This window comes from Spinacia oleracea, chromosome 1 (genome assembly GCF_020520425.1).
Source record: "Spinacia oleracea cultivar Varoflay chromosome 1, BTI_SOV_V1, whole genome shotgun sequence".
NCBI lineage: Eukaryota > Viridiplantae > Streptophyta > Magnoliopsida > Caryophyllales > Amaranthaceae > Spinacia > Spinacia oleracea.
In genome coordinates, this window is record NC_079487.1 from 47,784,162 (window position 1) to 47,799,046 (window position 14,885).

General features: G+C 37.9%; 1 long non-coding RNA gene across 1 annotated transcript; it reads right to left on the reverse strand.

The window, feature by feature from the left end:
* Positions 1-4,302: 4,302 nt before the first annotated feature.
* LOC130467469 (uncharacterized) lies at positions 4,303-10,432 on the reverse strand. Its single transcript, XR_008927363.1, has 3 exons — positions 10,063-10,432; positions 7,729-7,848; positions 4,303-4,498 (listed from the first exon to the last, which is right to left on the reverse strand). It is a non-coding gene; the product is annotated as an uncharacterized lncRNA (long non-coding RNA).
* Between the last annotated feature and the right edge of the window lie 4,453 nt (positions 10,433-14,885).

Here is a 14,885-nt window from a genome sequence, read left to right on the forward strand (position 1 = left end):
TTTCCATTTTCAGTTGGCCCATGAGTTGGGTCATTTGAGCCATCTGGTCTCGCAATTCTTCGATGGACATTTTTGAGGGTGCGAATCGAGGTTGGGGAAGCGGAGATCCTTGAAATGAGGGATGACGGACGGAGCTTGGAGTCACTAAACCTGGTGTTGGCGATGTATCTTCGAGACGTACTAACCGTTGATTTCCCGATCGGCACCAAGTGGCAGGACCAGTCCTATGCATAAGATAAGCTAAAGTTTAGGCCCCAAAGCTTCAAGTGTTACTTAGTCTAGACTTTGACTCTCTCAATTGGTTTTTCGCTCTTTCTTTTGTTGGTACACTTTTAGTTCTTTCTTTTGGTCATTCTTTGGATTTTCGAAACACTTGCCATGTGACATTCATAGTTATTAGCATGTTTGGTTTTGGTGCCGAGCATTGTCGTCGTAGGACGCCTAACAACGACGCAAAGAGCTATTTTTTTTTTTTTTTAAGTCGCTTCTAGAATCGAGTGCTTCTTCTTACGTTCTCGTAGCATTTTTTTTTACGAACGATTTTTTGTGCTACGTATTTTCCTTTTGCGCGGGCACCGAGGCTGCTGCGCCTGACCAGAAGGCCAAGCAGCAACTTCAGCGCCCAGCGTAGGGCGTGAGAAATTCTGGCGCCCAGCCAGGGGCGTTGAAAATGCGTCCCTGGCTGGTCCTCGTTTTCTGTTTGCGTCTACTTTTTTTTATGCGACTTCGATTTTGCGTGCTTGCCTATTAACGTCCTTTACGCGTCGTGCAGTGTTTGTGGGATTCGTTACAGGCCATCCCGAGCGTCGCTTATTTTTGTGGCGATCGTTCGGGTTTGCGGAACACTTATTTCGGTATAACTCTTTGGCAAATTGGTTTATGAATGTTTGGGCGATTTTTTAGGTCGTTGGGTTGCTAACATTGTTTGTCACACAATCACATATTTCGCTACGCATTACTAACATTACATCATGAAGCAATAATAATATGTCATGTAATTTATGATAGGCTTCTATGGGTAGTTTTTGCGCCTGGCTTGGTACCGCTTCTATCGCAGATCCAACACATGCCCCGGTCGAGGTAGTGCCTTCAACAGACGAATTTCGCCCAAGAGGCCAATCACGATGTAAGCCAAGGGGGCATGCACCAATGAGAGGGACCTAATGGGCGAGCGATTGGGTTTGGGACGGGTGTACTACTAGCGAAAGTGCCGAGTGGACAACATTCGAAGCGTATGCACCCCCCGGTTGGCGATGGGTATCCTTAGTCCCAACTCCCGAGATGAAACATCAAGGGAGCCAAGATTCGTTATGCGGTTCTGTCCGTTCACATTAATATGCTGATTTTCAGGTCGTCCCAACTTGATGGGGAAATAAACGCGGGGTAGGATCGTTTCACCCTTCGGCTATTTTGATTACCTACGAGCACGAGTATTTCCTTCACTATCCCCAGTGGATTCGCCACTGTGAGGGGGTCGAAAAAGCACGAGGCTAATGCGCGACCTTGTCCCTCGTGGGTATGACGTTTCTTTTTGTCAAATCAAGTGTAATTGGATTTCCTGTGAGTTTACACCCAATTGACTAGTAATATAGGAGTCGCCATTCAGTTTTTAACGACAATGAGAAAAACTGACAAAACCCGGTTATCGTGACATAAAGGGAGTGCAATTATGTTTGACCACGACGGCCGTAGGTTCCCTTGTGATCCCTGGTGTGGGGATCTCTCAACATACACTCGCAAGGTAGAGATTGAGGGTTCGGGGGACTGTAACTACCGAGAGGAGTACTCGCTCTTCGATAACTCCAGAGGCAGGATATCCTTACTAGCTCAGCATAAATAATTGAAGGGACATGTGTTAACTATTAAACTAATCTGAGTTGATTTTAACAATATGCAACATATAGTACTAGATCAAGCGCGATTATCTGATTTAGATTGTATTAAGGGACCTAGCATGATAATCCAATTTCCCAAAAATATCATATTTATTAGGCGTGATAGAACAATCAGATTTAGTTAGTTTAACAGTTCATAAAAAGGGCGAGGAAAGCAATTAAATCATAGGAAAGGGACACGTTACGACGCACCCTTGAGAGATGCGTCACGGTTCTCAGAAAACTAACCACTTTGACTTTGCTATTAATCCTTTTATTTAACGAATCTGAAGTTATGGGACAGGATACGTTCTGTTCGATTTATGGATCGATTGCGACAGAATGCGTGATCAGTTTTTGCAGCGTGAGGCTTAGGCTTAAGGGTTTAGAGTCAATACTCAGAATAATAATTGTGTCCTTTTTTCACGTCGAACTTGGGCTATATTTATAGAAAAGAGTTCGTGGAAAGATAGAATTGTAGAGCTCTAATCCACGAGGAATTAGGAAAGAACACGTCCTAGGTAATTTCAGCGCCCAGGCCTGGGCGCCGAAGATTTCGGCGCCCAGAGCTAGGCGTTGAAAATAGGATCTGGGCTGTTTTCTTAGTCAGATTCGGATTCCTAAAATCCGGAGTGTTTGAGACTTAATCGAGTCTTTTAGTGCGTATTAACCTTGTGACAGAATGCGTCTGGGCCCGTTACGAACTCTAGGCTCGTTAGGATTTTAATTAATACGTGACTCTTATTTTCGAATCATATTAGGAATAGGATTCTCTCATAATCTCTATCTCATTTAGGATTTATGTTGGAGTGCAACACCTAATTGTGACAGGTTTCTATCTTTTAGGACTTGCCACTTTTAACAACTACCCATTACGGCAGTTACTATTTTTAGTAGGTTTCCATAAATAGCAGGTTTCTGGTGAAATGAAAAGGGGAGTTGAGATTCGTTATTTTATAGGAGATGCGTTGTCAAGTGGAGATTTATGTTCCCATCATCGAACCTTCCCTTTCGGGAATGGGGACAAAAGTAGGTGTCTACACTAGTCGGCGGCGGTGCTCTGTGGTTGGCCGGCGATACACGCGACATTGTGCATAATTAAAACCTAACAACAAAAAAATATTAAGAAAATTAACGAAAATCAACCCAAAATTAAAGCGAAGAACAAGAAACGGAATGAATTCAGGAATTAGGGTTTGAAAGACCAAAGAGTGAAATCAACCTAGAGGAGAGAGGAAGAGAGGAAGAGAGAGATGCGAACCTGAGTGAAGCTAGAACACCGTGGAGGCGGGGAGCAAAGGGGGAACAGCGAGAACCTTAGGCCTTGATAGGCAAAGATAGCGCTTTTCAGAACCGAAAAGAAAGACTGATGTTTTTTAATATTTTTTTAACTTTTTCCTAATTTTTTTTCTTCAAAGGTTGCCCTTGTGTGATAAGAGCAACCTTTGATGAGCCACCTATAAGGATTTTTCCTCTAGTGATTTCCGATACGATCCATATTTTCGTTTCCGGCAATATCATCGTTTCCGGAGTATTCATTTCTTGCCTTTGACGATCTCAGCTCCCACTGAAACCAAGATCCGTCGATTCCGAATATCCATAGATGGAGTATTTAATTCCATTAAATACTTGATCCGTTTACGTACTATTTGTGTGACCCTACGGGTACAGTCAAGAGTAAGTTGTGGATTAATATCATTAATTCCACTTGAACTGAAGCGGCCTCTAGCTAGGTATTCAGCTCACTTGATCTCACTGAATTATTAACTTGTTAATTAATACTGAACCGCATTTATTAGACTCACTAGTAGAAAAAACCCTTATTGCAGCGGGCTTTTAGACCCCTGTTGCAGCGTACATCGTATGCTGCAACTGGGGGGCCTGCAACAAGTCTGAACTTGTTGCAGCGTACAATGTTCGCTGCAAAAAGTGATTTGTTGCAGCGGGCTTTTAGATGTACGCTGCAACAAGTGCCAAAAAATTGGCAAAATTTTGGACTTGTTGCAGCGGGCTTTTAGATGTACGCTGCAACAAGTGCCAAAAAATTGGCAAAATTTTGGACTTGTTGCAGCGTACATATATATGTACGCTGCAAAAGACTCAACTTTTTGCAGCGTACATTTATTTGTACGCTGCAACAAGTCTGAATTACTCAATTTTTTGCAGCGTACATTTATTTGTACGCTGCAACAAGTCTGAATTTTTGCCAAATTTTTTTCCCTTGTTGCAGCGTACAACATATATGTACGCTGCAAAAAAGCACTTTTGGCGGGAAAATTCTAATTTTGTTTAGGGATACCTAGAGTGCCTTGCACCAAATATAGATCGAAACCTGTCAAAACAATAATAGAATAACGCAACCTGTATAACAAATATAAAAACAACAACTGGAGTTTTGTATACTATATATCCCAAAACCAAAAAGTGCACATATTACATTTAAATATATGTTCCAATTTCAACATAAACATACATTTTAATATAAAATTTATTCTATAACAACTAAACCAACTCGATCAAGCGCGCTAAAGCCAATAATAAATACTTGTTGGTAAAAAACTTAGCCCATTGCTCACGAACCACATCAAATTCCTCGCATAAGGCGCAATCCTCGGAGTGTAGACCTTTACAAAAACAGAAATTTAAATTAAACATTAGATTAAATACAAATTAAATATCACATTTTAACATTCAAGAAACTAATGACAATGTCCTAATAGTCTAAAATGAGTCCTTCGGTTCTTTAGTTCAAAGTTGGGAGCGAAAATGTCATTTTAGCCTAAATATGACCTATAACGACCCAATGAGCCTATAGGTGCATAAATAGATTGGAACGAGTCTTAGATCGTTAAAATTATGCATATTAAACATGTAATAAGTTTTAAATGAGTCCTTAGGTTCTTTATTTTAAAGTTGGGAGCGAAAATGCCTTATTTTAGCCTAGATATGACCTATAACGATCAAACAAGCATTAAATGGGTATAAGTAGATTAGAATAAGTTCTAGAAACTCAAAACTAAGCTTATTAATCATATAATAATTTAAAAATGAGTCCTTCGGTTCTTAAGTTCAAAGTTGGGAGCGAAAATGTCATTTTAGCCTAAATATGACCTAAAACGACACAATGAGCCTTAAATATGCATAAATGGATTGGAACGAGTCTTATAAAGTTAAAATTATGCATATTAAACATGTATTAAGTTTAAAATGCGTGCTTAGGTTCTTTATTTTAAAGTTAGGAGCGAAAATGCCTCATTTTAGCCTAAATATGACCTATAACTATCAAACAAGCATTAAATGTGCATAAACAGATTAGAATAAGTCTTAGAAACTTAAACTAAGCATATTTATCATATAATAAGTTTAAAATGAGTCATTAGGTTCTTAAGTTCAAAGTTGGGAGCGAAAATGTCATTTTGGCCTAAATATGACCTATAACGACACAATGAGCCTTAAATGTGCATAAATGGATTGGAATAAGTCCTAGAAAGTTAAAACTAGAATATAAAACATTTAGTAGGTTTAAAATGAGTCCTTAGGTTCTTTAGTTCATAGTTGGGAGCGAAAATGTCATTTTAGCCTAAATATGACCTACAACGACCTAATGAGCCTTAAAGGTGCATAAATAGATTGGAACGAGTCTTATAAAGTTAAAATTATGCATATTAAACATGTATTAAGTTTAAAATGAGTGCTTAGGTTCTTTATTTTAAAGTTAGGAGCGAAAATGCCTCATTTTAGCCTAAATATGACCTATAACTATCAAACAAGCATTAAATGGGTATAAGTAGATTAGAATAAGTCTTAGAAACTTAAAACTAAGCATATTTATCATATAATAAGTTTAAAACGAGTCATTAGGTTCTTAAGTTCAAAGTTGGGAGCGAAAATGTCATTTTAGCCTAAATATGACCTATAACGACACAATGAGCCTTAAATGTGCATAAATGGATTGAAATGAGTCCTAGAAAGTTAAAAATAAGCATATAAAACATTTAGTAAGTTTAAAATGAGTCCTTAGGTTCTTTGGTTCATAGTTGGGAGCGAAAATGTCATTTTAGCCTAAATATGACCTAAAACGACACAATGAGCCTTAAATGTGCATAAATGGATTGGAATGAGTCTTAGAAAGTTAAAAATAAGCATATAAAACATTTAGTAAGTTTAAAATGAGTCCTTAGGTTCTTTGGTTCATAGTTGGGAGCGAAAATGCTTCATTTTAGCCTTAATATGACCTATAACGACCCAATAAGCCTTAAATGTGAATAAATAGATTGAAATGAGTCTTAGAAAGTTAAAACTAAGCATATTAATCATGTAAAGGGTTTAAAATGAGTCTTTAGGTTCTTTAGTTCAAGGTTAGGAGCGAAAATGTCTCATTTTAGCTTAAATATGACCTATAACGACCAAACAAGTCTCAAATGTGCATAATAGATAGGATTGAGTCTTGAAAAGTTAAAAATAATCATATGAATCATGTAATAAGTTTGAAATTAGTTTTTAAGTTCGTTAGACCAAAGTTGGGAGCGAAAATGTCATTTTAGCCTAAATATGACCTATAACGGCCAAAGAAGTCATGAATGTGCATAAATAGATTGGATTAAGTCTTGTAAAGTTAAAACTAATCATATAAAACATTTAATATGTTTAAAATGAGTCCTAAGGTTCTTTATTTCATATTTGGGAGCAAAAAAGCCTCATTTTAGCCTAATATGACCTATAACGACCAAACAAGCCTTAAATTTGCATAAGTAGATTGGAATGAGTGTTAGAAAGTTAAAACTATTCATATTAAACATGTAATAAGTGTAATACTCTGAGAAAATATGTAGCTTTTCCTATTTGGTTTATTGTTCACAAATCAGGATCTTTGGACAACAACAAATGCTTATTAATCCAAGAAGCTTTTCCTATTTGGTTAAAACCCACACATTATTCACAATCTTCAACTTTTGTGATAATCATAAATCATAATGGACAAGCACTGTAGACTTACGAGATCTTCTCCAAGTCTGTGAATTTGTGGAATTTATTAGGAAAAATAGCCAATGTTGTAAACATGATGAATGGAAAATATAAAACTGAAGTTCTCTGTACAAGCCAGAGAAACTCCTTTTCTACCTAGATTAAGTTCATATGGTGTGTCGTGAAATGGCAAACAAATCTTTACCCAAATTTAGTGCACACAGTGAAGAAACCTAAAACCATGGATATAGAGATAGGAATTTAAGCAAAGAAGTTGTATAGTTGACTGAAAACATCTCTAGCATTGCCCACCAATGGCATATTCAAGACATATATAGTGCTTCGTAGTATATTGCCTACACCTAGACATTAAAGAGATTGTGGACTTGGCTCAAGTACCAAATTCTACTCACGAGGCTAATTGCTTTTAAAGACCTCAAATAAATACTCTAAAAAAAATACAAGACAAACCACCAGAGAACATAATAGCTTTACTAACTATGACAGATTACTATTTAGGTTTGAAAGAGTTCCCATATCGCTTTAATAAGATGAAAAAAAGAAGTCACTTGCTTCAGAGTGTTTGTTAGTTCTCTCTTCTCAGAAAAGAATATGTCAAATTCTAAATGATAATGTCCTGTAGGACCTAGAGTGAAAGCATCAGCTTATGGAAAAGATTCCTGTGAGAATTCCACTGCTTGAATCAGGAGATAATTCAAGAAACTTCTCTATGGAACATATGATCAGATCAGGTGTAGTATAGTAAACAACCAAGACTCCATATATATAAGAACATTAATATGATGACTAGAACTGAAAGTTATGCAATCTGAGATGCTAACATGCTATTAAGGAGTATAGGAGATACAATGGGTAAATAGTTGCATACTTTTTCCTCGGTGTCATCAGCACGAGTGACAAGTCTTGATTTTATTTCCTTAGCTCAAGAGGAAAATTTATAACGTTGTAAATCTTCCCTGTCACTGGATCAAGTCTTCTTCCAACGCATCTGTTGATCAAAAATCAAAATTTCATAAGAAACCTGAGTATCAGGAACCAAATTTATATAAACTATCACTTTTACCTTGAGTTTAACAGAAGAAGAACAAATCAATTATTAGTAACATACCTTACTAATCTACAAGAAACAATACCTTAGCGCTTATCGTTGAAAACACATTCAGGGCTCACTTTAACTATATAAAGATTTTTTACAGAAATATGGCGCAAACGTTGTACCTCTAAAGGCAATAATTTGTGCATCACTGGTAAAATATACACTAAGGCCTAAGACACTAATTGTACAATAATTAGTAATTAAGGAGTAGTAGCCTTTTCATGGCCATCCTGGGTAACATTCACAAGACACAAAGTGGTGTCAGACTCACAAAGAATTCCTTGGCACATCAAATCAATAAGTCCAGTAGATGCTATCTACAAATTATTTATTTGATGCAATGGATGAATTAGTTTCTTGTTTAAAAATAAGAACGAATTAGTTTGTTTTCCAGTAAGGACTAAAATGATAGTTTATTGGCCACTATCATGTATAATCTGAAGTTCTACCCATGAAAAACTACCGAATGAAGAAAATCTGGTTACACAGTGCAAAACGACGTACTGTACAATATTTCTGCAAATTATCCCAATACCAAAATAAATCAGCAACAACAAACAGCATAAGATGTAACAACCATACGATAAAAATGAAAAATTAATCACTAAACCCGGGAAACAAAAAACAAGCATCCAATTACAGAATCAAGTAAATATATGAAAACATAAGATTCCTATTGGAAATTTAAAAACAAGAATCAGTAAACTCTTCAACTTGGTCAAGGCAAGATCTTAACAGTGAGAAAATTGAACAATCAAGAAAGGTCGACATAAAAGTAATCCTTAACTATGATTTGAACAGTCTCTAGATTCCATAGACTCATCAAAGACCCATACCACCAAATATATAAAACTAAAAACCAATAAAGGAAACACCAGTTCATAACATCAACGATTTCGACAATTTTCACTATACACCCGAGTGTAGTGTACATCTAAGGCTATAACATATAACATGCATCGTAGTAATATATGATTATAGACTTATACTTCAAATATGGATCCTACAAACAATTACAACAAGGAAAAATCAGAACAACTATCACACACCCGAAAACAGTAGAAAAAATAATTTGAATTACCCACAAATTCAAAAAGAGTTCAATTTGAAGTCTCACTAAATACATCCCGCCACAAACTAAAAGTGTGGAACATCCAAGTCTGAACATGCACTTTTCCCATATTAATTACTGTTAATTAGGACTTCATGTGTACGTGAATATTCAGCCATATCTGAAGACAATTATGTGGAAGATCTGTTACAGAGTCTGGCGGTTATTAATAGATTAAGTCAAGGAGTATGGAGAATAGTGAGCCTTGTGCTCTATGTGTTTTTCTCATTGTGATTTTACATCCAGAAAATGCGACCATCTTTTTCTCATTGTGATTTTACATCCAGAAAATGCGATGTTGGTTATCTTGGTATCAATACAAAGGCCAATGTACCAACTCCTTTCATAAAATGGATCCAAGGCCAAGTTCATAAAATGGATCCAAGGCCAAGTTTATATCATAAAATGGATTGCCATGACTCATGAGAGCACTCTGATGTAAAAAACAACAAAAGCAAGTTAATCAATCCCTGACAACTGGCAAACCTAACTACCTCAGACTTTAGAAGCAAATGAAAGGGACAAAGAAAATAAGTCTGGACTTGATTATATTCATACGATATTGAACCCCAAAATTAAAGACATCGATTAAGTCAAAGCGACCTGAAAGTACATAAGTAGAGGATTAAGAGGCAGGAGCACAGTATAATCCTATAATGTTTCGTAAGGCTGTCTATCACGCTACATGGCATTCATAGATAATTAGGAAAAAGCCCCCCATAGTAAAGCACAAGGTGACAATCTATGACAAGGCAATGACAAAGCATCACTGAGTTCTAAATCTGAATGCTCCTACTTTTCTCTACAGGCATTTTTTTTTGGAATTTCTCCACAGGCAATTCATTAGTTTACCACATTCTCTACATGAATCTACAATTCATCAGCAACAAAAATTTGACTCACAGTCTCGCCCAAAGAAGAAACAAAACAACAATTCATTATCACTGCAGAATTAAAGGAAACCCTAATTCTTAAAATAAGATAAACGAACAAACCTGATTGGACAGGGAAGATGACCGGTCGGCCGCGGCGAGGAGGATGACGGAGATTAAAACCAGCAACCGAGCAAAGCAGCTTAGTTTTTCGAGTGGGGAATGACTTCACCGGTGGTTTTCGAGCAGGGAATAACTTATGCGGTGGTTTTCCGAGAAGGGAACCACCGGTGAGGAGGCGAGGAAATAGACTCTTGGTAGAGTACCACCGGCGACGGGCGAGACCCAGCGGCGACGGCGAAGACGACTGGCGAGAACCACCAGCGATGGGCGAGACACAGGGAAAGATGAGGGAAGAAGAAGGGAGTATTGAGCGGGGATATGAATTGCGAAATTGGTGTTGAGGTTTGAGATAGAAATGTTTGGTTTAAATTAACGTTGCAGCGAAAAAAATTACTAAAATGCTATTGCAGGGGGCATTTACCCTTTACGCTGCAAAATAAAAAGGCTGTTGCAGGGGGCTTTTACTATGTACGCTGCAAAAAACTCTTTTGCAGGGGGCAATTAATTTGTACGCTGCAACAACCCTTTAAAGGGTTTGACCCGCGTTGACCAAATGGTTGTTGAAGCGTATTAATACATGTACGCTGCAATAAGAGGGCTGCAACAGGGGTTTTTTCTACTAGTGACTTAACATTAAATGCATACTTGGACCAAGGGCATTATTCCCTTCAGTAATTAGTTTAATTATAGCTGATCCTATTTGAAGAAAATTGCGCCTCCCACGGTGAAATTCAAGACGGAGTTTCCAATCCATTTTCAAGACGGACTTTGAAGTTGAAGCTTCAAGATGAAGTCGGGCCATACTAGATCACATTTATCTTATGCATGCTTTAAGTTATTTATTGCTTTTAAATATGTCTTAAATATGCATGAGATTGTGGCTTGATTATGTTGCATGATTAAGGATTTTAGTTCACTTAAAATCTAACCAACATAGTAAGAGCCTTAAGTTCCAAACTTAAAAATTGAGTTAAAAGGTGTCATGCCAAAATAACACTTACTTGGATAACCTTTACATCAATCTTAGTAATAGTTTTCCGCCATAGCGAGGTGTTACTTATTGATTCTAAAGGGGTAAGGTACACAACCAATTGTGAGTACATGTTAGTTTTGGTGAAACTCGACGATATAAGTAAGGAGTGTTAGGTTATGATACATATGAAAAACATAAATCATGCGGAAAAACCTAGATGCCAGGATACATATTAATTGCACATAATCATATAGCATAATTTAGATGCATACACTTTGTACCGTGCCCTCCCTAGCTGCGCCCGAACCGAACAAGAACAAGTCTTTAAGACTCCAAGTGTCGTCCCTCCGTAGATAGTCCACAGCACGTCCGGATCCGCCTTAAGATTGACCAACTAGAATCGCCCTTAAGGTTCTATTAATTTTCGGCTAATAGGGCAAGTAATACGGCTGATTTTTCTGCTTAAAAATCCTACTTTTGAATACTTGAAACTTGTATATAAATTTGTGATCCTAGGCACATATTTATAGAATTATGGAAAAGAACTTAGAATCCAATTAGAATACCAATTTAGTTTAATTAGAATCCTGTTAGGACGTTATTAAATAAATTCTATCTACTAGGATTAGGATTTAATCATAGAACGAATTCTAATAGCTTAAGGATTCGTATTGCACACAACCTCACACGAGCACGAGCACAGCCCGCGCAAGCCTCGCGGCCCACGCGAGCTGCTCTAATTGCTCGCAGCCCATGTCCGTCGCAGCCCACTTGTTCCGCGTGCGCCATGCCTTGCTGGGCCTGGCGAGGCTTTGGCGTGTGTGTTGAAGCGTGTGGCTTGCTGGGCGAGGGCCTGGCTTCGTGCTGGGCCTTCGTCTAGCAAGTCTCGTCCGATGCTAATTCATACGATACGCTTCCGATAAAATTCCCGATTCCGGAATTCATTTCCGAGACGAACAATATTTAATATTTCTGATTCCGGAATTAATTTCCGTTTCGAACAAATATTTAATATTTCCGTTTCCGATAATATTTCCGTTTCCGACAATATTTCCGTTTCCGGCAATATTTCCGATTCCGGCAATATTTCCATTTCCGATAATATTTTCCGATACGTACCATGTTTCCGTTTCCGGCAACATCTACTACTTGGATAATATTTATATTTCCGATACGATCCATATTTCCGTTTCCGGCAATATTATCGTTTCCGGAGTATTCATTTTTTGCCTTTGACGATCTCAGCTCCCACTGAAACCAAGATCCGTCGATTCCGAATATCCATAGATGGAGTACTTAATGCCATTAAATACTTGATCCGTTTACGTACTATTTGTGTGACCCTACGGGTTCAGCCAAGAGTAAGCTGTGGATTAATATCATTAATTCCACTTGAACTGAAGCGGCCTCTAGCTAGGCATTCAGCTCACTTGATCTCACTGAATTATTAACTTGTTAATTAATACTGAACCGCATTTATTAGACTTAACATTAAATGCATACTTGGACCAAGGGCATTATTTCCTTCAAGGAGTCCTTTTATGTCGTGGCAAAATCGATAGGTTTACCTAATAAGTTCTTAGACGTACCTATCAACTAAGAGTAGTTTCTAGACTATTAGCAAAAGGCTTTTGCTTACCTAAAAGATTTTAGAATTGAGTCAAAATACATTATGTGCTTAATTCTTCAATGGTTTTTAGGGTCTTGGAATCATTTTATTCACACCTGCCGGAACACATAACTTGAATAAAATGCTTAATGAACATTCAGTTATGCATGTATGCTAGAATTTAAGTTTATTAAGAGAAATTGTGAATGATTATTTATTTTTTTATTCTTTTTCAATTGTAGTTTTAAAATATGGCAAACAACAATTCATTCAACATTCGATCAATTCTCGAAAAGGAGAACTTGAACGGGAAAAACTTCCTTGACTGGCAAAGGAACTTGCAAATAGTTCTTATGCAGGAAGAAAAGGAGTATGTCCTGGAAGAGGCGATGCCCAAAGCCGCGGGCGACGGGGTCACTCAGGCAGCCCTCAATCGTTGGATTGATGCCAACAAGGATGTGAAATGTCTAATGCTTGCAACCATGAGTGCAGATCTACAGAAAACGTTCATCAACTCAGATGCTTTCACGATCATCAGTGAGTTAAAGAACATGTTCCAAGATCTGGCTCGGGTCGAAAGATTCGAGACTCATAGGCAAATTCTTGAGACCAAGCTTAAGAAAGGTGAGCCCATAAGTCCACATGTTCTCAAAATGATTGGACTCATTGACAATATGAGTCGGCCGGATCAGCAATTCTCTCAGGAAATGGCTTTAGACACCATCCTCCATTCTCCTCATAACGGGTATGATCAGTTCAAACTGAACTACAGTATGAATAGTCTGGACAAAACGCTCACTGAGCTTCACGGTATGCTGAAGACCGCTGAAAAGACGCTGAAAAGTGATCAACAAGATGTGCTTATGGTGCGTGGGGGCAAGTTCAAGAAATCTGGTAAGAAGAGGAATGCTAAGAAAGGTGGCAAGAAGGCCAGCCCGACTAAGCAAACTGGCGCCAAGTCTGAAAAGAGGAAGGTCAGTCAACCCACTTCTGAATCCGAATGCTTCTACTGCAAGAAGAAGGGGCATTGGAAGAGAGATTGCTTGAAGCTAAAGGAAGATCAGAAGAACGGAACAGTCGTTCCATCTTTAGGTATTTTCGTTATAGACTGTATACTTGCTAATTCAACTTCTTGGGTATTAGATACAGGTTGTGGCTCACACTTATGTTCCAATCCACAGGGACTAAGAAGAAGTAGAAGGCTAAGCAAGGGTTATGTCTACCTAATGAAGCATAAATCTGAATCCTTTGACAAATTCAAGGAATTTCAGAGTGAAGTAGAGAATCAATTAGGCAAGAAGATTAAGGCACTGCGGTCTGATAGAGGCGATGAATATCTGAGCTATGAATTTGATGACCATCTGAAAGAATGTGGAATTCTATCAGAATTGACTCCTCCTGGAACACCACAATGGAACGGTGTGTCGGAACGGAGGAACAGAACCTTGCTAGACATGATTAGATCAATGATGGGTCAGGCCGAACTTCCAATAGAATTTTGGGGACATGCACTAAATACAGTTGCACTCACTATAAATAGAGCTCCGTCTAAAGATGTTTAAAAGACTCCATATGAGTTATGGTTTGGAAATCCTCCAAAAGTGTCTTTTCTTAAGATCTGGGGATGTGAAGTATACGTCAAACGATTAATTTCAGACAAACTTCATCCAAAATCTGAAAAATGTATCCTTGTGGGCTACCCAAAGGAAACAAAGGGGTATTACTTCTACAATACATCTGAGAACAAGGTGTTTGTTGCTCCAGATGGTATCTTTTTCTGACAATATTTCCGTTTCCGGCAATATTTCCGATTCCGGCAATATTTCTATTTCCGATAATATTTTCCGATACGTACCATGTTTCCGTTTCCTGCAACATCTACGACTTGGATAATATTTATATTTCCGATACGATCCATATTTCCGTTTCCGGCAATATCATCGTTTCCGGAGTATTCATTTGTTTGCCTTTGACGATCTCAGCTCCCACTGGAACCAAGATCCGTCGATTCCGAATATCCATAGATGGAGTATTTAATGCCATTAAATACTTGATCCGTTTACGTACTATTTGTGTGACCCTACGGGTTCAGTCAAGAGTAAGCTGTGGATTAATATCATTAATTCCACTTGAACTGAAGCGGCCTCTAGCTAGGCATTCAGCTCACTTGATCTCACTGAATTATTAACTTGTTAATTAATACTGAACCGCATTTATTAGACTTAACATTGAATGCATACT